The following is a 22,909-nucleotide window of genomic DNA, read 5'->3' as shown; positions in this document are numbered from 1 at the left end:
ATCCGAATCCGGCGAATCGCCTCTCGGCTCCGCTCTCTTCGGCTCCGCCCCTTCCTGCGCCTGCGTGGTGGGCGTAGCGTGTGTTTGGGCTGGAATAGCCTGGGGCTTCTCCTACTTGATTGTTTAGAGTCCTCGGATCCTGCCCTCTGACCCGTGCTCGGAACTTCGCTTCAGAGTGGAATCTTTTTTTTTTTTTTTTTTTGACTTTTACAAGCGGGGAAAAGACCTGCCCCCACTAGTTGTAAACACTGGGAGAACAAAATATTGTATATGTAGTACGGCTTATTTTTCTGTAAAACCCTCGTTCCGCGGACTCCTAATTGTATTAAGAGCTTTTATGTTTTGGCTTTTTGTATTTTGACTACATTGTGGTGCGGTAGTAGTGCCGGAAGTCATAATCCTGCAATGAATCCTGCTGTTCACTGAGCATCTAGTACGTACCAAGTACTGTTCTGGGCGCCGGGAAAACAACTGCCATTGCAATTTGAAGGAGCAGGAAAGCCTTAATAATAATTACGTCTAGCTTTTTTTTTTCCTTTAAGTCGTTTTACAAATTTCTCAACTTTCTTTGTGGGCATAGTACATTTCGGTTTACTGGAGTCTTGTTAAATCTTTTGTTTACACCTACCATAGCTATTAATACAAGTCTGTTTTCCCATTTCTTAACTTTTCATAGGATTATCATTCTCAGAAGGAATGAAATATTTATCTACTAACTACGCACAGCACCGCCTTTAGGAAATGCTTTCTCAGCTGTATACCCTGCAGACACTGCGTGCCCACCTCCTGCCACCCGCCCCACCATATTTCTTTTTGACAGCGCTCAAAATCTAGCTTTCTTTGGGGTGAAATGTAACATTTAATATAAATTCCAAATAAAGGAAACAACCCACTGATTTGAAAACTGTTAGTAGACAACTGAGTTTCCGAGTAAGAATTTTGATGACCTTGTAATTTGACTTTGAAACACCAGCCAGTCAAAACTAAATCTGACTTCTAATTTCTTCATTCAGCCACATGATAAAAAGGCATCACTGATGAAAAGAGCCCAAATAGTAAGTATATATTTTAAAATATATAAAAAGTTATATTCAGGTAGTCTGTACTAAGTATTGTATAAAGCAAAGTACCTAATGTTATTTCTTAACAGAACTAAAAAGCTGGGAAAGAAAAATGTCTTCCGTATGAAAATGGTAACCAAACCAGAGGGGTAGAATTTAGAGGTTATCATAGTTGAAAATCTAGAGGCAATAAAAGAATTGATTTTTTAAACGTCTTATGAAGCACACCTCCCCAAATGTTATCTGTAGTTGCTAATAGTACTGGTTAGTTTTGGAATGGTGTGGAGAGACATTAACTTTATACATTTTAGTGTTATTTGACTTTTTTTAAGTTCAGCATACCAAAGGAGATGATGCCTCCCTTAGGAAAAATTGTGAAGCCCCCAGAGTCTGCAACCACCATGTCACCAGCTTAGGTAAGATCCCTTATGCTTTGCCTGCTAAATGATCAACTAGTTGATGTGACAAATTAATTCAGATATCTACCTATGCTATTCATTTGGGTGGCTACCAGCCACATGACGGCTGTTGAGCACTTGAAATATGTCTAGTTTTCATTGAAATGTACTATAATGTAAAATACACACCGAATTTCAAAGATTTAGTGTGAAAAAGGTAGAATGTAAAATGTTTCCGTAATTTTTTGTATTGATTACATGCTGAAATAATACTTTGGATATATTGGGTTGAATACAAATATTGTTAAAATTAATTTCACTTTTAATTTTTTTAATATGGCTACCGGAAAAAATTGTAATTACAGATGTGATTCACATTTGTGTCTCACATTTTATTTCCATGGCACCTGGCTGCTCTAAACTATCGTAATGTACATTATCCCATTGAATCCTCTCAGTAGCCATGTAGGGCAAATGTTTTCTACTCACTTTTTTATAAGACTGAGAGGCTAAATCACAAGTCCAAGATCTCACCCAACTAGGCAGTGGTAGACTGAGACTTCAGATCTTCTTTTTTTTTTTTTTTTAAAGTTAATTTATTTATTTATTTTTATATTTATTTTTGGCTGTGTTGGGTCATCGTTTCTGTGCGAGGGCTTTCTCTAGTTGTGGCAAGCGGGGGCCCCTCTTCATCGCGGTGCGCAGGCCTCTCACTATCACGGCCTCTCTTGTTGCGGAGCACAGGCTCCAGACGCGCAGGCTCAGTAGTGTGGCTCACGGGCCTAGTTGCTCCGTGGCATGTGGGATCTTCCCAGACCAGGGCTTGAACCCGTGTCCCCTGCATTGGCAGGCAGATTCTCAACCACTGTGCCACCAGGGAAGGCTGAGACTTCAGATCTTCTGACTCAAAGTCCACATGTGGAAAGAGGGAGGTTCTAAAAATATTCCTCTCTCAAGAGACAAAGGTTCCTCAAACCCTCGAAGTACTGGGGAATGTCTCCAAAACATATGCTTTTTGTTTGTTTGTTTTTTGGCCGTGTTGCTTGTGGCTTGTGGGATCTTAGTTCCCCCACCAGGGATCTAATTCCAGTCCTCCTCAGTGAAAGTGCGGAGTCCTAATCACTGGACCTCCAGGGAATTCACCGTATCCTTTCCTATTGCTTTTGAAGAACAATTTATAAGGAAACAATTTTGCAGGTATCTGGAAAAAAGTTATAAGTAGTTAATCATTTAATCAGAATTTTTCTCTAGGCATCCAAATATAGTGTCTTATCTTTAGTAAGAAACCATGGGTATTGATAGGGTTAAGTTTATGCAGTGATGTTGACTCATATATAATCCTTTAATTTATTGCAGTCTTCCACTATACAAGTTTTGAAAAATTATGGGTATTTTTACGTAATCTTTCTATTAGCCACGTGTAGCTTAGCACAGACTCCGTTGCTGGGCATTGTAGGGCTGTGTCTTCTTATCTTGCCCAAGAGCATTTATCAGTTTGTGAAAGAGAAAGGAAGAAAGAAACACAATACTGTATGATAATAGAAAAATAAAGCTAAATCATTTAGCATGGTATAAAGAATAATGATAAATTAAAATGTTAATGAAAAGCAATAGAACCTTTTAAAATTTTGTTATTATTTATTAAGGCTAAACTAAATTCCCAAGGTTTTCAGCCAGAGTGCAGAAATTGCCTGACTTTTACATGATAATCTCTATCCTTCTGAAAACTGCCAAGGGGAACAAATAATAATTTGTTACATTCTGATTCAGAAAGCTCATGTAAGATCATTTGTAGAGCATCCATTTTACCCAATTCCCCAGCTCTGAATTGTATTCAAATAGTTTAACTTAGGTTTTAGGTTACCTGTGACATGTGCAAGGTTAAAAAAAAAAAAAGTGAGAGCAGGAAAAAATGTTAAAATTCAGTGTATCAGAATTAAGTTTTTTATTTTTAAGATAACATTTTAATAATAGTTAATATGAGACACATAGTAATTTTAAAGATGACTAATCAGCTATAAAAGATAGTTAACAGGTGATTACAAAGCACCAAGGAAATGAAAAATAAAACACACAATGAGTGCAGTCCATGATGAACATAAACCTTTTACTTCAGACATTATAATTTCTCTTCTCGTTGTATATTTCATTCTCACTTTAAAAGGGTGTTTTCATTTTCAAGTGTCAGAACAGTGAGTATTGATCCTGAGAAGTCCATTATTTACAGAAGACATATTTCGGTCTACTAGTTGTCATTTGTATAAAGAAACTGTTGAATTTTCATGATGGCCTGTCAGTGTTCTTTTTTCAAAACAAGTGCATTCCAGGCAGAAATTTTCTTCTTAATCTCTCTTTCATTTGATGTTTATTTATATTTTATTCCTTAAACCCAGACCATGTCTGAAAGGATTTGAACATGGAGAAATATTTCACAAAATCCATAGCAGTAATTTTACAAAAGTTAGTTGGTAAATTTGTATGATGCAAATGAATTGTTGGCTACGTAAGGAAGGATGGGTGTATTAGGGTTCTCCAGAGAAACAGAACCAATAAGGTATATTTTATATATATATATATAAATAAGGAATTGGCTCACATGATTATGGAAGCTGGCAAGCCTAAAATCTGCAGATCCAATGTCCATTCTGAGTCCAAAGACCTGTAGCTGCTGTAGAACCAGGGACCAGTTCAAAGGCTCCCAGGCAGGAAAGTGCGCTCTTGAAGGGGGAAGGGGAGGTAGTGAGGCTTTCATTTGATTCAGTGAGGCACACTCACATTATGGAGGCCAATCTGCTTTACTCAGTTTACTGATTTAAATGTTTATCTCATTCAAAAACACCCTCACAACTTATATATACTACCAAATGTAAAATAGCTAGCTAGTGGGAAGGAGCCACATAGCGCAGGGAGATCAACTCAGTGCTTTGTGACCACCTAGAGGGGTGGGATAGGGAGGGTGGGAGGGAGACGCAAGAGGGAGGATATATGGGGATACATGTATATGTATAGCTGATTCACTTTGCTATAAAGCAGAAACTAACACACCATTGTAAAGCAGTTATACTGCAATAAAGATGTTAAAAAAAAACCACCCTCACAGAAACACTCAGAATAATGTTTGTTCAAATATCTGGGTACCCTGTGGCGCAGTCAAGTTGACCCATAAAATTAGCCATCACAATGGGAAAGAAAGCCTTGCCTGGACCTTGACTGAGGATTTACTTGGATCCCCGTAGAATGGGAAGGCCTGGGAGTACACTACAGTCCATACTCGGCTGATGGGTTAATAGGAATGTCTTATATGAAGGAGAGAGAAAATTATGTCTTGTGTCTTATTAGTATAAAGGAACCGAAAATTGTTGAGCTTTATGTGTAGGTGAGTGATTGCAGCTCTGTTTTCTAACAGCAGACCTTGGTTCCTTCTGAAAGCTATGAGGGAATGATCTCTCTCCTTGGCTTATCGATGGCTATCTTCTCCCTGTGCCTTTTCCCATCATCTTCCTGCTATATGTGTCTCTATCCAAATCTCCCCTTTTTGTAAGGACATCAGTCATATTGGATTAGGGTCGGCTATAGACTGAATGTTTGTGCCCCTCCAAGATTCATATGTTGGAACCTAATTCCCAATGTGATAGTGTTTGGAGGTGGGGCCTTTGGACGGTAATTAGATCTTGAAGGTGGAGCCCTCATAAATGGGATTAGTGCCCTTATAAAAGAGACCCCAGAGAGCTCCCTCACCCCTTCTACCATATAAGGAAACAGTGAGAACATGGCCATTTATGAATTGAAAAATAGGTCCTCACCAGACTCAATCTCCTGATTCAGATCTCCTTGATCTTGGACTTCCCAGAACCAAGAGAAAATAAATGTTTATTGTATAGGCCACACGGTCTCTGGTTATTTTTTTTTTTGGCCACGCCGTGCGGCATGTGGGATCTTAGTTCCCCAGCCAGGGATCGAACCCATGCCACCTGCATTGGAAGCTCAGAGTCCTAACCACTGGGCCACCAGGGAAGTCCCTCTGGTATTTTTATTATACCAGCACACACTGATTAAGATAGGATCATCTTGATCTTCTCATTTTAACTTGATTACCTTTGTAAAGACCTTGTCTCCAAATAAAGTCACATTGTGAGGTCCTGGGCAATAGGACCTAAGCATAGGAATTTGGGGGGGGTACACAATTCAACCCATAACAGAAAGCTTTTCAGCTTTCCCACTCTACCTTTCTCAGCTGCTTGCTCCTCACTTCAGAGTGGGAGTAGCCAGCATAAACTCTAGAACTAATGCAGCGCAACTACCTAAGCCATTCTGCAATTTGTGTGATTTTTCCTTTTTATGGTCATTTCATTTCAACTTTATTGTATTTGAAGCAATGCTAAGCAGCTCCTGCATTTTAAAAGGGCTCTCAAGAGGAGAAAACCCCTTTTCTTTGAAAAATCTGTTTATCTTGTTCTCAATGAAAAGAAGTATTTCTAAGTAAGTTTTGATATATGAGGCCCAAATTTAAACTTTTGACATTATACATCGCCAATCTCAGGAAGGTCTGTCCTGTTATATTATGTTTTTGAACATATAAGATGTGTTCCAGTAACACATTTGTCAGAAATAATACAGGAGACATAGAATTTTATTCACAGACATTAGGAAATATGAATGAAAATAATAACATATATTTAAAAAAACAATAAAAGTCTTGAGGTAGAGAAAAGGCTTAAGACTGGCTGAGAGAAAATGGTCAGACTTGTGTTCAGAAAGGGCAGGAGACCTTCTGGGTAGATGGATTCCCAGTACAGGAAGAAGCCTGGTCAAGTAAGCTACATCATACTTCCCCTCTCAGTAGCTCTTGGGACTAGGTTTCTGTCGGCCAGTAAGAGAGCAATTCTATTCTACTTTTGAGGGGAAATTGTACCAGTTAGTAGAAGTTTCAGTTTAGTAAAGTATCTCAGATTGCATACAACAGACATTAATTGGTTAACTTCAGTGCTTAGATTGTGTCTCCAGGATCTTCCCATAGTGCAGTGCAGCTCCAATGACAGTCTATGCCCCTATGGTCCACCCTTGAAATTCCTGGGAACGAGAAACTGACTGACTCTGCTTGGTTCAGATGGTCCAATAAGCTCTGGCTTAGACATGTATATGGGGGGAGGTGGTGTGATGCATTGTCCCATAGACATGCCACTTCACCCCACTCCAGGTATAAGGACTGTTCCTGGAGAACAGTGGATGGCTGCTACCCTAGGAGGTCTCCTTCAGGCATTAAAAAATATAACAAGATCATTAAAGATCACCACACTTTGAGGGTGGAGGTAAAATGACTAAGAAAAAACTTATGATGGACCTTTGCATTTGAGCCAGGAAAAGACTCTTTAGTTATTGAACTCTAAACCTGTCGGTTACTTCTACTCTACAAAATAGACAAAAACAGGGATGTTTCTCAGAAAAATGAAACGTGGTGACCAGCACAGAAAGTGAGTCTGAGTATTGAAAGTGGAAAATGCAAGGATGTAGTTCAAGTGATCAAAAGTAGTTGAGGCCAAGGAGACTTTGAGTATCAAGGATATGCTCTATATCTTAGTGTGATGGTGGTTACAAGACTGTATATAGTTACCAAAACTCATTAAACTGTATACTTTAACATAGGTGAATTTTATTGTGTGTAAATCATACAATAACGCTAGAAAATAAAACAGGCCAGTTCCTGGGAGAGGCTGCCTGGATGCTGAAGGAGAATATAGACAGAACCCCTCACTTGTAGGAGGCTAGAGCCAACTTATCTGCCACCAAGTGACTGTGCTTCAGCAGATAACAAAGCAGAAACAGAACTTGGGCTCAGGAAACGCTTCAAGTGGCCTGAGAAAATTCAACAAAATTAACATCGGAGAGCCTGAATCCAAGGACAGGCATCCTTACAGGCAAATAATTTTTAATCCTATCTTAACATTTGTATCTTTTATGAAGCATTTCACATGTACCATTTCACTTTCATCAGCACAAAAACCTGCAAAGTGAACAAAATTATTTTTTCTATGTGCCACAGAGAAACTGAACTGGGCTGGTGTCAGAATGTGTGCCAGGTATCAATTTATTTCCTCTCGGCCCCAGAGTCACTGTCAAGTTCCAGAGGGAGGATTTTCCCACAAGTTCCGCCAGCACAACACCACAGCAACTTCTGCCACTGTCCTTTCCGTCCTCTCCAGTGAGGTCTGGATCTCAGAAAGGAGGAAATTCCTTGGATGCTCTATCTCAGCACCCAAGGAAGCAAAGAGAACTCTCGAGAGCGCAATATAAGGAGCGGCCACTGTTCCTGCATCTAAAACACAGCATCCAAGGCAGACCCCATGCCCCCAGCCAAGATCTAGACCTTGTTGGAGAGGGCATGCCAGTGGCAGGGAGATCCCTGTGGTGCTGCACCCAGGGAACTTGCTGGAAATCTTCCCTCTGGAACTTGCCTGAGATCCACCCTCTAGGGTGCCAGAGGAAGCTATTCCCTGGGAGGTGTCTCCCCCGAGACCAGAGGGGTATTCTACTACAATATTGCCCAAGATGTGGGGGCCGGTGGCACCTGGGAAGCTGCTGGCTGCTGGGTGCTGATGGCCTCTGCAGACTCCTGTCACACGCACTATTGGGTATTAACGGGAAACTTGGAAACGTAGCTTACTCAGCAAAGTCTCCTTCTACACGTGAATCTGCAGGACAGCAGTTGTTCTAACTGGCTGCCACTCCAGTGACTTTGGGATGTGTTGATCCCTGCGCACCTGTACGCACACATAGAAAGACCCTTAATCCCCTTTAGAACTTGCTTCTGACTAAATCCTTACTTCTGACAAGTAGGATGAACGCCTTGTTTTAAATCAGATTGTCTTTTCTTATCTTTTCTATCTCCCTAGGGTAACGTTCATTATTTTATCCCCAAGAGACTAGATACAGCTTGTTCAAGGCTGTCAGGAAATTTGAAGTCATTCATCTTAGTCTCAGGTCATCTCGTTTAGGCACTGGGCTGTAGGCAGGAAAATTACATGGGACTCTTGAGGCTTAGGTAAGTGCCTAGAAGGGCCATCATCCTAGGTGAAGTTGCCATCTGAGAAAACTGCTGAGAGTATGAGCTCTAAAGACTCTGCTCTTAAATCCTCTAATGTGAGAATGTCAAGAGTTCAGAATTTATTTTCCAGATCAGCAAGGTTATATTTAGAAACAAAGATTCACTGGCTTTTTCCTGGATATTTCTTTAAAGATAAATGCACCACTTATGAGGTATTCTTACCCCCAAATTGAATGTGAATTGGAAATCTACTGCCAGTTTAAGGAACTACTGGGGACAGAAATGTGGTAAGCACCATGGGGATGCCATCAGCAAAATCCAAAGTATAGGAAATGCTACAGGACAAATAACCTGGTTTCTTAACTAAATGGCAGGATGAGAAGAAAAAAAAAAAAAAAAAGCAGAAGGAAGGATTTGTAGAGTACAAAGAGACATAATAACAGGTGCAATATATGGATCTTGTGTGGAATAACCAAATGTAAAAAAAAAATGAAATAATAAGGGAAATCTGCACGCTGACTGGATATTTTATGATGTTAAGATATTAGGTGTAATAACGGTATTATGGTTTTTACTGTAATGGCTTTATCTGTAAATAGTGTTTACATATTGGATATTTTCTTTGAAATAATCATTGTGGGAAGGAAGGGTCAAGGTATAAGTTAGGCTTTCTAACATGGGCACCATTGACACTTGGAGCCAGATAACTCTTTGTTGTGGAGGCTGCCCTGTGCGTTGTCTGCTGTTCAGCAGCATCCCTGACCCCTACCCACTAGCTGCCGGGAGCACTGCCCAGTTGTGATGATCAAAAATGTCAACAGACGTTGACAGATATCCCCTGTGGGGCAAAATCACCCACAGTTGAGAGTCTTTGGTGTAAATAAGACAAGATTGGCCTGGTGTTGATAACTGTTGAAATCAGTGTATATGAATACATGAGGATTCGTTATTCTGTTTCCTCTACTCATGTATGTTTGAAACTTTCAATAATAACATCTTTTAAAAATATTAACTTAAAACGGGTGAAGAGATAGAAATACTGCAAAGTGTTTGACCATAAAAACCTTGGCAACCACAAATATTTGCACCAATTAATTTTTGGAGACAAAAGACAAATGACAAGCTGAGAGAAAATAGATGCAATGTATTTCACAGGTAAAGGGCTAATTTCTCTAATGTACAGAGTTCTAAAACATTGAAAGAGAAAAAAGCCACCAACTGGATAGAAAAATGGGCAAAAGACAGGAACAGTCAATTCCCAGAAAAAGATATACAATTGGTCCTTGAATATATGAAACAGTACTCAACTCTACTCATAATAAGCTATATGCAAAGTAAAACACTGAGAAACCATTCCTCACCTATCAGATTAGCAAATATTTGAAAACTTGACAACATCCTTGTGGTAGGCAGAATTCTAAAATGCCCCCCACCATGATGTTTGACCTCTGGAGTTATAACCTTGAATAGGTTATGTTATATAGCAAAGACAATTGAATTTTATGAATGTATTTAAGGTCCCAAATCAGTTGTCTTTAAATTAATCAAAAGGGGAATGATCCTGGTAGCCCTGACTTAACCAGTAGGCTGCCCTTCAGCAGAAGGCTCAGACCTTTCTTGAAGGTGGAGACATTCTCCTACTGTCCTTTAAGAAGCAAGCCACCATGAGTTTTATAGCCTCAAAGAAATGAATTCTGCCAACCACCTGAATGAGCTTGGAGCCAGATTCTTCCCCAGTAGAGCCCTCAGATGAGAACACAGCCTGGCCAACACCTCCTTTAATGCTGTGTAAGACCCTGAGCACAGGGTCCAGTTAAGCTGTGCTCAGATTCTTGACACAAAAACTATAAGATAGTAAATATGTTTTATTTTAAGCCACTAAGATTGTAGCCATTAAAAAAAAAAAAGATTGTAGCTATTTGCTACACAGCAGCAGAAAACTGATAGAACATTCTATAGGTGAGGCTTGGTGAAAACAAGCACTCTCATACATGGCTAATGGGAGTGCAAAATGATAAAAGCCCTATGGAATTTGGTAATATGCAACAGTGCATTTCTACAGTGTCTGTATATGCATTGACATTTTTTATATATATAAATTTATTTATTTATTTATTTATTTATGGCTATGTTGGGTCTTCGTTGCTGCGCACAGTCTTTCTCTAGTTGCGGTGAGTGGGGGCTACTCTTCGTTGCAGTGCGCGGGCTTCTCACTGCGGTGGCTTCTCTTGTTGCAGAGCACGGGCTCTAGGCACATGGGCTTCAGTAGTTGTGGCACACAGGCTCAGTAGTTGTGGCTCGTGGGCTCTAGAGCAGAGGCTCAATAGTTGTGGCGCATGGGCTTAGTTGCTCTGCGGCATGTGGGATCTTCCCGGACCAGGGCTCGAACCCGTGTCCCCTGCATTGGCAGGAGGATTCTCAACCACTGCGCCACCAAGGAAGCCCCGCATTGACTTTTGACTTAGCAGTTGCATTTCTGGGAATTTACTCTGAAGATATACCGCTATACATTTATAACAACATGTGCTCAGGGCTTTTCACTATAGCATTATTTATTTATAATACCTAAGTGTTGGAAACAACCTAATTGCACACCCATGGGAAACAGGTTGAATAATTATGGTTTCTCTACACAGTGTAGTACTATGAAACCATAATAAAAGAATTAGGAAGCTCTTTGAGATGGAGAATTCCTAGAATATATCATTAAATGAAAAGAGTAGAGTAAGAGAGTATATATAGCATTCTACCTTTAGTAAAGAAAGAAATAAGAATATAGGTGTGTGTGTATTTGCTTATTTTTTATTAAAAAAGAAACACAGAAAAGCTAAATAAGAAACTGATGAAAATAGAAAGTCATTACTTAGGAGAGGGTAACAGGATGAGAGTGAGTCTTTTGAGTGTATATAAAATTTTTGAACTCTGTAAATGTTTTACAAATGCAAAAAAATTAAATTAAAAACTCTATTATTGATGTGGATGTGGCAGTATATAGTGGGAAATGTACCAGTATCTGCAATCTATTTTGAAATGTTTCAAAAGTATAAGATACATGGATGTATACAGAGCTGTTTAGATGAATGTGATAAAGTAAATATACTAAAATGTTAGTGGTAAATTTAGGCAGTGGGTATACAAGTGTTCGCTTAAATTTTTTTCTGCTGCTCCCTATGTCTGAAAATTTTATAGTAAAATGTTGGAAAACATCAAATGAAAATGAACGCACAAAAGCAAAACCTAAACTAATTCTAATTGTGCATCAAATTGATGATGTAACCACATAGAGAAAAGAATTAATTCAAGTACGTTTTGAACATAGTACTCCCTACACTCTTAGTGGGATGTATTCAAAGGACAAAAAATTTCAAAGAAATCTTGAACTTTGCTTATTAGGAATCTATGTTGACTTCATGATAAGCAGTCAGTCAGATCTCCCAAGTTAAAGTAAATACCAGGACAACAGAATTCTTCCTGAAATAGCTTGCTTAGATTCAGTTTCAGAATGTTAATAACCTTATTCACAGTAATTTACCAAACAGTATTCATGGCATATAGTTGCAGGAAGAATTTTTTTTACTACCCACTAGGTGGCAGTGCTCTCTAATCTAATTAAAAGCAGAACTTGAATTGGAAAGACTCATTCATCTAACAATCTATATGCTACATTGATTTTCTCACCTATCGAGCAAACTAGATTTTCATTAATATCTATACAAAGTAATGTTCTTCAGAATTTTAACAACAAAAGAAATAGATCCGATTTCCCCACACATGGGCTATATTATATTAAATCAAATTCAGAATCACTGGATTGGTGGGGACTTCCGGAAGTCCGCTAGTCCCTTTACCTACCTGCAAACAGAATAACCTTCTGACTCATTATCTTTTCTCTGCCTGGGAAATAGGACATTTCTCAAAGTTCTGTCCCAACATTTAGCATAAAGTCAAGTGGTTCGTTTATTTCTTCATTCATTCTTCATAAGGCAAACAATTTCTGAGCAATTACCATACGCCAGGTAATTTGCTAGGTGTTGGGGATAGGATGGTGCCCGCAGACACAGTCTGTTGCCCTCAATGATATTACTGTCAATTGCCCTGGCAGTTGGCCCTCCTGAAAAAGTGGAAAAGTTGGTGTGACTCCTAGTAACATGGCTTACTCTGCTCTTTTCAGCTCAAGCAGAGGAAAGATCTTACAACTATAAGAAATGGAGGCCAGTGGGGAAGAAAAGATTAGTAAATAATTACAAGGCAACATGAGAAATGCAAGGGAGTAAGTAGAGGGTGCTGTGAAGCCCACAGGAAGGGGGAAGAGCCCAGCCAGGCTCAGGAGTAATCAGGAAAAGCTTCCCATGAGAAGGGGCATCCTAAATTGACTTGTGAAGGATAAGTAGACACTAGATAGGGAGGGGGCAGATGGAATGGGAGAGGGGAAGGGCCGTCCAGGTTGCAAAAGTTGGAGGGGGAGGAATAGCATCTTATTCGAATCTGTATCCCCAGTGCCCTACACAATGCCTAGCACACAGTAGACTTTTGTTAAACATAACTGTCACTCTGATGCTGTCATACAGTGTGACTTTGGACAGATCCGCCACTTCTTCGAGTCCAGGTGTCCTCACTCTGAAGGTGAATAAGATCACTTGAGGAGATTGTGGAGAGGGAGATAAGAGGGCTCAAGACCTAAGCCTGAGGACCTCAGATACTTAAGAGACAGGCAGAGAAAAAAGAGTTACCCAGGAAGGCTGGGAATCAGCAACGTCAGAGGCAGGAGAAACCAGGCGAGCGTGGTATCTCGGAGGCGAGCATTTAAGAACTTAGCATTGATCAACTGTCAGAAGTCAAGTAATTTAAGAAATAGTCAAAAGTGACCATTAATTTATCGATAAGAAGTTGCCATTAGACTTGGTAAGAGAAGATTCAGTGGCCTGGTGGGTGCAGCGGCCACATTGCAGTGGGTTGAGGCTAGAGTAGCACGTGAACCCGTGGAGCCAGCAAGTACAGAAAACTCAAGAAATCTGGCAGTGAAGGGAAGATCCAGATAGGAAAACGACTGAACATTTAAACCATGTTTAAATGCTGCTGGAAAGGAGATAGGGAGAGGTCACAGGTAGTGGGGGAGAGGCAGATGAGGCTGTGGGGCAAGTGTGGCATCTGGGAAGGTGGGAGAGCACAGGAGGTAAAGCCTTGTGGACTGGAAGAGGGTCACCCAGAGGTGTACTGAGCTTATTAGACACCCAGAGTGGACCTTCTTTTTATTTTATGAGACTTTGCCTTTTTAGAGCAGTTTTAGATTCACAACAAAATTGAGCGGAAGGTACAGAGATTTCCCATATAATCCTCCCTGCCCCAGACACATGTATAGCCTCCCCCATGATCAACATCCCCACCAGAGTGGTGCATTTGTTACAATTCATGCACCTTCACTGACACATCTTTATCAGCCAAAGTCCACAGTCCCTTAGGGTTCACTCTTGCTGGAGTACATTCTATGGGTTTGGACAAATGTACAATGACATGTAGACATCTTTATAATATCATACAGAGTATTTTCACTGCCCTAAAAGCCTTCTTTGCTCCACCTATTTATCCCTCTCTCCCCCACAGTGCCTGGCAACCCCTGATCCTTTTACACTCTCCGGAGTTTTGCCTTTTTCAGATGTCATATAGTTGGAATCATATAATATGTAGCTGTTTCAGATTGGCTTCTTTCACTTAGTAATATGCATTTAAGGCTCTTCCATGTTTTCTCCTGTCTAGATAACTCATTTCTTTTCAGTGCTGAATAATATTCCTCTGTCTGGATGTACCACAGTTTATTTAGAGTGGATCATTTTTTTTAAATTGAAGTATAGTTGACTTACAATGTTGTGTTAGTTTCAGGTGTACAGAAAAGTGATTCAGGTATTCTTTTTCAGATCCTTTTCCATTAGAGTTTGTTACAAGATATTGGATATGGTTCCCTGTGCTATACAGTAGATCCTTGTTATCTATTTCATATATAGTAGTGTATATCTGTTAATCCCAAACTAATTTATCCTTCCCTTGCCCCTTTCCCCTTTGGTAACCCTGTATTTGTTTTCTATATCTGTGAGTCTATTTCTGTTTTGTAAATAAGTTCATTTGTATAATTTTTAAAAATTCTACATATGTGATATCATATGATATTTGTCTTCCTCTGTCTGACTAATTTCACTTAGTACGATAATCTCTAGGTCCATCCATGTTGCTGCAGATGACATTATTTCTTTCTTTTTTATGGCTGAGTAATATTTCATTGTATATATGTACCACATCTTCTTTATCCACTCATCTGTTGATGGATATTTAGGTTGCTTCCATGTCTTGGCAATTGCAAAGAGTACTGCTATGAACATTGGGATTTGTGTATCTTTTTGAATTAGAGTTTTCGTATTTTCTGGATATATGCCCAGGAGTGGTATTGCTGGATCATATGGTAACTCTATTTTTAGTTTTTTAAGGAACCTCCGTACTGTTCTCCATAGTGGCTGCACCAGTTTACATTCCCACCAACAGTGCAGGCAGGTTTCCTTTTTTTTTTTTTTTTTAAACATCAAGGAAGATAGCACCCCATCTCCCTGTGTCTGTGGTAAACTCCTAGGCTTTTTTTTTTTTTTTTTTTTTTATGGCTGTGTTGGGTCTTCGTTTCTGTGTGAGTGCTTTCTCTATTTGCGGCAAGTGGGGGCCACTCTTCATCGCGGTGCACGGGCCTCTCACTATCACGGCCTCTCTCGTTGCAGAGCACAGGCTCCAGACGCGCAGGCTCAGTAGTTTGCGGCTCACGGGCCTACTTGCTCCGCGGCACGTGGGATCTTCCCAGACCAGGGCGTGAACCCGCGTCCCCTGCATTGGCAGGCAGACTCTCAACCACTGCGCCACCAGGGAAGCCCAGAGAGTGGGGTCATTTTTAACACATTATTTTCAGGAATCATGAAATGAAACAAATAATTAAATGGCCAGAAAGTAAATGCAGAAAGTAAAAATTTTCTCTTATTGAACTTTGTACATATGTGAGTAAAAAAAATTTTTAATTAAAAATATTACAGTACAAAAGGGGAAAAGTAATGCATTAATACTTTTGTATTGCATGCAAAGCGTACAGTTTAGGAAGAATACTGAATTGTACCACTGATGTGGATGTGTTCTTTAGTCATTCTCCAGTTTTAAACAATTAATTTAAAAAGAAGAAATGTCAATTTTAAAGAGTTTACTCAAATTCAGTAAAATATTTCAAGTATGAACTAAAATTTGTACTTACCAAACAAAAATACCACACTTTTCAGTTTGCACTGTTCATTGTCTTATGGTTTAAACACATAAAAATCCCAAATGGTCAAATATACAGTGACAGAATTGAAGTAACTCAAGATCTGTTTCTCCACCTCTACAATCAACGTGCCATCATTTATTTTGAATCTAGTGTTTAAAAGCAAAACTGTAATACCCCACGGACTAGAGGCAGGAACTGTACCCAAAGGGAACTCCAGTGATTCCACTAGAAACAGGACTCTCCAAACCCACTGTCTGTGGCTGAGGCTGGGTGTATTGGACGCCCACTCTGTGGCTGGGAGTTCTCTGAACACTTTCCAGCTAGAATATAATGTTTATTAAAGAAGGAGTAATAAAAATGTGTTCATTTCAAGCTTATACGTATATTTTGCAAACTCAGCAATAAGTGCGTTAATTGTTTAGAACTGACTAGCAAAAGACTTTTTCCAGCAAGGAGTGTTTTATCTGACATTGTTTAGCATTGCCAGTGTTTGGGGATGGTTAAAAGCAGACCAACTAAGCGGTTTTGTTTTTAAATAGCTACAGACAACACATGCCTCATGGCCTGCACCTGGGCGACCGCACCTCCCCCCCCTTGGTAGGCCACTGAGACATTCTGCCCTCGTGGTAGAAGGAAAGCCAAAGGAGGCTTAGCAAGGTGGTAGGAGCAACGCCATCTGTGAGATAAGGGGAAGCTGACGTGGGTGGTGATTGTAGCAGAAAGTGCACTAGTAAGGCTCGCGCAGATTGGAAGAGGCACAGAAGGGGGTGGGATTATGTTGCACGGAGGGGCAGGATCCAGAAATAGCATAGGAGACCACCTCAGCAGCTGACCAGTCACTCTGGGTCCCAGGACTTCTAAAACCGGGATGAACAACAGGCCTCAGATAATTGGATGGATAATCTGAGTTCACATAAGCATTTGTCCTCACTAAGAGAGTGTTTGATTGGGTGGGTGTGCCAGTATTCACTGTAACGAGCGTCCCTGTTGGGAAGAGTTCCACTCTACCGTCTCGGAGGAGGGGGACGGGGGCGGGAGGAGAGGCTCTGCCTTTACCCCCCTACTTTTGACTCCTGGCCGGGCAGCAGCACTGGCTTCTCGCAAATGGCGCAAACCACAAACGTTTTACGAGGAAAATGCTTTGCCTGGGACTACTTTCCTCAGAAAGGTCTAAGGGCTTGCCCTTAGAGTATAGAGCTCAGTAGAATGCTCTTCAGCACAGGAGAAATAGTTTGAAATAACTGCTGTGAAGAGTGAGACAGAACTGAAAGGAAATACAGGATGAAGGACCCAGAGGAGGTCGGAGACCACAGGTTCCTTTTGCTAAAGCTTGGAGTCATTTTTTCTATTACGACCTCAGTGGGGAGGGAAGGCAGATTGTTACTGTTCTCTAAACCAAGGGCTGGGAAACTTTTTTTCTGTGAAGGGCCAGATAGTAAATATTTTAGGCTTTCCCTATTGCATGCTGTTTGTTTTTACAACCCTTAAAAAACATAAAAACCATTCATAGTTCTCAGGAAAGACAAAAATAGGCCATGGGCCCAAATTGGCCTGAGGACCATACTTTGGTGAACTTTGCTCTAGATAGTTGACACATTCTTGAACTGAAAAGAAATCACAAGCAATCTGTTAGAGATAATGAAGTTACTTCTACTGTTCTAAGGCTATTTTCTTGCAAGAGACTTGGTAAATCATTTTGAAAGGGGTGTGTGAAAGACTCATTTTCTACCTGTGTGAAATAAAAGTTATATTTTTATTGCAAGATGAGAAATTTAAGCAAAATATCTCTGCCCTTTGGCCTCCTCTCTCCCCTCAATGTGCATGGTGTATCTGCATTATGCATCAACCAAACCTCCCCCATTGCTCAACTGTAAAGGGCAACATTCTCCCAGCATCAACAAGATACTCCTTAAAAGACAGCATTCTTTCTTGGTCTTGTAAGAGGTCACATGACCCACACGATGCCGCTTAGATCTGGATTATGTAAACTGTCAATAATATGTCATTTGATGTACAGCCCTCTGTCTCAAAAAACATATAACTGTGCTTTGACTTCTGACAGGTAGAACAGTTCTCATAGCTTTCTGAGATGCTCTTCCCAGGTAATAATCCTCAAATTTGGCTGGAATAAAATTTCCCATTTCTTTCTTAGATCGACTGATTAATTTTTCATCGACATGAGTGAGAAAGAAAATGGACAAGTGGGCAAGCAAGGTACAACTAAATAGGCTTATGAAAAGAGCTAAGGCAGGTGCCCTTAGATGAAAGGAGAATTAGGGGAAGTTATATGATGTCTTATTTGTGTTATTGATTTGCTCAATACATCTTTTTTTCTTTGGGGAATTTATAGGTTAGATATGAAACAGATTTTTGGAAAATGGACTGAAAAACAATTCAATGAAAAGAAGAAAATACACCCCATGATTTAGGACTCCAAAAGTGTTTAAGAAAAGTAGAAACACAAGCTCCAGTCTAAATTGTGACTAATCTCAGTGAGAATGAAGAGAGAAGAGAGCCATCTGAAGAACCATCGTTGAGTACAAAGAGTTTTCCTAGGAGTTCAGCATTTTTAAAGATTTATATAAAAGGTGAAAGACAGAGTACATTCCTCAAAATGAATGCAACATTAGCAAAAGCCTACATGAACAGTGTTTGAAAAGCTAAAACCTAGAACAAACGGAAAGTTATATCCTCCCCCTTAAGAAGCTGAAGGTTTTGGTCAGAAGTTGTGGTGGGTTTGAGTGCAGGTAGTGATTAGCCTGGGTCAGGACCAGCTGCGTATTTGGGGGACCCAGTGCAAAATGAAAATGCAAGTCCCCTTGTTAAAAAATTATGAGTAGTTTTAAGATGGCGACAGCAGAGCAGTAAACCGAGCAAAGGGCCCTTCTGAGTGACTGCTCAGGTACACATTTAGGAAGCAGGCCCTGGGCTGAGGACATAAGACTGATCAAACCCTGCCTCAGCCAAGCCATCTCTGCTTCATGGTTCTCAAGGGAGCCATGCAAGATACAACATATAGGATACTACACCAGGTACCCCTTCATTCTTAGTGGGTTCCTATAACTGCCTCTGCAGGGCTCTCTGGTAAACTCAGCTGCAGGACACAATTGAGGCTCAGGACAGAAATCTTTCTTCCAAGCAGGAACTGAGAATGCCTGAGGGTTTATGTAAATAGAGGAGAGAAAAAGAGCAAATGACTGAAGGCACCAACTAAGCTAGAGGGAAAACCCAACTCTAATGACCTCTCCCTCTGGCAGAAGCATCCTGTTCACTATTTATGACTCCAGATCAGTAGCAGCCTCCTCTAGGAGGCGAACAAAGTTGGAGGTGAGAAAAGGACTTTCTCCAGTCCCCTCACCCCATCCTGAGGGAAGGGGCTTTTAAAGGTACATTTGAATTGAAAAAGAAACAGAAAAAGCAGTATTCTTTGCTGCTTTGATGGAGTAAGCATAAATGCTAAGAGATAACAATAAGCAAGGAAAATAACCAATTGTTTTTCTTCTTCTTTTCTGTAAAGCAAGGTTTAGTAATCTGCAAAGTTTTAACAAAGAAAAAAATGGAAACAGTAAAAGAGTGTGTAAGAGCATCAGATAATGCAGATGTTTTAAATGAATTTAAGTGTCTGGAACTAGACAAAATGCATTCCTGGGACACTGTAGGAATTGATACATGTGCGCTGAGTCACTGTAATTACTCTCTGAGAAATCGTAGGACGCGTACGGAGAAACAAAAAAAAACTGGGGGAAAAATCTCAAATTTTCACAAAAAGAGGAAAAAATTTAATTCTCAAACCAGGGACTGGTAATGTCAAACCCAAGTTCATGTGCCCGATGCACAGTGAGGCCAAACAAACCGAAATGTCGGAGTTTGGAGCAGAGAATGGTTGGAGTTTGGAGTAGAGATTGGTTTATTGCAGGGCCAAGGAAGGAGAACGGGTGGCTTGTGCTCAGAAGACCCAAACTCCTTGATGGTTTTCAGGGAAGTTTTTAAAGGCAACATTTGGGGTGCTGGCTGCAGGGTGTATGACTTTCTTCTGATTGGTTGATGGTAAGGTGACAGAGTGGTGCTCCAGGAATCTCAGTCATCAGCCTTCTGGTTCCAACCAGTCTGGGATCTCAGTAAGTAGTTACCATCCTCTCCCTAGGTGGGGGCCTTAGTTCCTGTAGAACAACTCAAAGATGTGTGTCAGATTGTTATGTATGTCCCTTGAGGAGGAACTAGGACTCCGTTTTATCACTGCATTATTGTTTCTTCACTGCTTTTCCTTTGTTCCTGCATTCCCTTACTTAGTAACTGCTTGAATCTGCCCTTTGGAACTCAGGGAAGGTGTAGCTGAAGGCTTTTTTCCCTACAAACAAGAAACGGGGAACATGAAAAGGCTTTGGTACCCAGGAGGGCCCTCCAACACCTCCCTCCAACTCAATTTCAGTAAATTTGAAATTTAAATTTTTGGTAAAATCATGAATAAACACCACTATACAAATAATTTGCAAAGACTTATGTAAGAATGAAATGATGATAGAAGTCCTATTATGTGTCTGTAAACAAATCTTTTCAATCCAGTCTATTTTTAAAAGTGGGCATGGTGGGGTACAGTTGTGGTGGCAGATTGGTTGAATAAAACAGAAATTACAGCAAAATGATGAGCAGACTCTATCATATTGTCCTTGGGAACAAGATGAAGAAATGTTGACAGACGAATCAGCAGTTTGAACCATCCAAACAGTGTTGATGAGTTAATATATCAGAGTCAACTTGTCTGGGTGGCATCTTACAAGGGTTTTACTCATCACTGTCTTATTTGGCACCTTTCTCAGTGTTAAAAAATAAAATTCAACCAAAACATTTGAAGATCTAATAGGCTTTATTAAGCGATTCATGAATCCAGCAGCATCCCATTAGCAAGTAGAAGCACACTTGGAAGAACGGTACAAAATAGAAGGCTTTTATAGAAAGGATGGTGGAGCAAGAAAGTCATTAGCAAAAGAAAAGAGTGGGTTCTTTGGGACAAGGACTTCCTCTTAGGGTTGGGTGGGGAGTGGGCTGTGGTACCAAGGGTCTTTATCATGCAGACTACCTTTCTTTCCTCTGGGGCGGAGTCGGGGAATGGAGAGGGCCCAGACAAATTACCTCTTTGGTATCATGGGCTTTAACACAAGTGATGCCATTTTGCGCCTGTGGTTTTCTCTTTAATGTCAGTAATTTACATGTTGGCACAGAAAGTGTGCTTACAAGGTTTAACGATTATCCCTAACTAGGAGGGATAGTTAACACAATGGCTTAGCTAAAGATTCCCAACTATCTTCACAGCTGGAATCTCAATCCCAAATCAACAGGTTGACATTTTATCTAGAAAAAATGTAAAGAGATGTTTTTAGGTTAAAAAAAAATTGTGCAAATGTAGGAAGGAGGAGACCAGGCTTGGTAACAACTCATAAAACAACACAAAACAAATAAAAATGTAGAAGGTTTGAATGATTATGGGTTAAAGTGAACCATCTCTACACTCTAGCTGTTGAAAAAGCTCATATTGCTTTTGGCCAAATTATCAGAAACACAATAATCATTTATTGAGAGGGAGTTATGAGCACTGGCTCTAGAACTAGATTGTCAGTGTTCAAGTACTAGCTCTGCTACATTGGGTGACCTTGGACAAATTATTTAATCTCTTTGTGTCCTTGATCCTCCATTTAAAAAATGAGGGTAAGGATAAAGCACACTTAATAGAGTTCTTTTGAATATTCAAAGATAATACATGTAAAACAGAATAGCGCTCTATACATGTTAGCTGTTATTGTTCTGTTCTGGGCACTTTACAAACTATGTTTGCATGTATTTGTGTGTGGCTTTTATTTAATTGCATGTATTTATTGAAAAATAAATATTAAATATTAAAACAGGACTAGGACTTCCCTGGTGGTGCAGTCGTTGTGAATCTGCCTGCCATTGCGGGGGACACGGGTTTGAGCCCTGGTGCAGGAGGATCCCACATGCCACAGAGCAACTAAGCCCGTGTGCCACAACTACTGGGCCTGCGCTCTAGAGCCCGTGAGCTACCAGTACTGAGCCCGTGTGCCACAGCTACTGAAGCCTGTGCGCCTGGAGCCCGTGCTCTGCAACAAGAGAAGCCACTGCAATGAGAAGCCCACACACCTCAACGAAGAGTAGCCCCCTCTCGCCACAACTAGAGAAAAGCCTGTGCGCAGCAACAAAGACCCAATGCAGCCAAAAATAAATAAATAAATTTAAAAATATATATATTAAAACAGGACTAAAAGATATACACTGGAGGCTTCCCCGGTGGAGCAGTGGTTAAGAATCTGCTTGCCAATGCAGGGGACATGGGTTCGAGCCCTGGTCCGGGAAGATCCCACATGCCATGGAACAGCTAAGTCTGTGTGCCACAACTACTGAGCCTGTGCTCTGGAGCCTGCGAGCCATAACTACTGAGCCCACGTGACACAACTACTGAAGCCCGTGCGTCTACAGCCCATGCTCTGCAACAAGAGAAGCCACTGCAATGAGAAGCCCGTGCACCGCAATGAAGAGTAGCCCCCGCTCGCCGCAGCTAGAGAAAGCCCATGCACAGCAACGGAGACCCAATGCAGCCAAAAATAAATAAATAAAATAAATAAATTTGTAGAAAATAATAGATATACACTGAAACATTCTTCCTTGATTACCAGACCTTCTCCCCAGAGATAAACCATTGCTCAGAGTTTCTTGTGTACCTTTCATTATTTACAAATGGATACATAAGACTACAATATTCTGTAGCTTGCTTTTTGCCTCATATATACTGTGTATCTTGGAGACCTTCTCATATCAGCACACATAGATTTACTCCATTCTTTTTTAACGTTCATAGTATTCCATTGTGTAGAGGTACCATAATTTGTTTACCCTGTCCCCAAATCAGGGTCATTTATGTTTATATGCAGTCTTCTGTTTTTACAAACAACGCTGCTGTGGGTTTTCTTATAGCTCAGACGCTGGAGTCAGATTGACTGGGTTTAAATCCCAGTGCTGTCACTTATTTACTCTGTGACCATGTCTTAGCTTCACCAGCCTTAATTTCCTCAAGTGTAAAATGGTGATAATAATAGTGCCAAACTCATAGGGT

The 22,909-nt window shown here is 40.4% G+C and overlaps 1 long non-coding RNA gene across 1 annotated transcript; it reads left to right on the top strand.

Moving 5' to 3' along the window:
• The first annotated feature begins 11 nt into the window (after positions 1 to 11).
• On the top strand, positions 12 to 22,553 carry LOC309638356. The gene is made up of 2 exons (XR_014251087.1): positions 12 to 1,477; positions 22,123 to 22,553. It is a non-coding gene; the product is annotated as an uncharacterized lncRNA (long non-coding RNA).
• Positions 22,554 to 22,909: the final 356 nt, after the last annotated feature.

The sequence above is a fragment of the Balaenoptera physalus genome (assembly GCF_965194825.1).
Source record: "Balaenoptera physalus genome assembly, chromosome: 11".
Lineage (NCBI taxonomy): Eukaryota > Metazoa > Chordata > Mammalia > Artiodactyla > Balaenopteridae > Balaenoptera > Balaenoptera physalus.
This window is presented reverse-complemented; position numbering and strand designations above follow the sequence as displayed.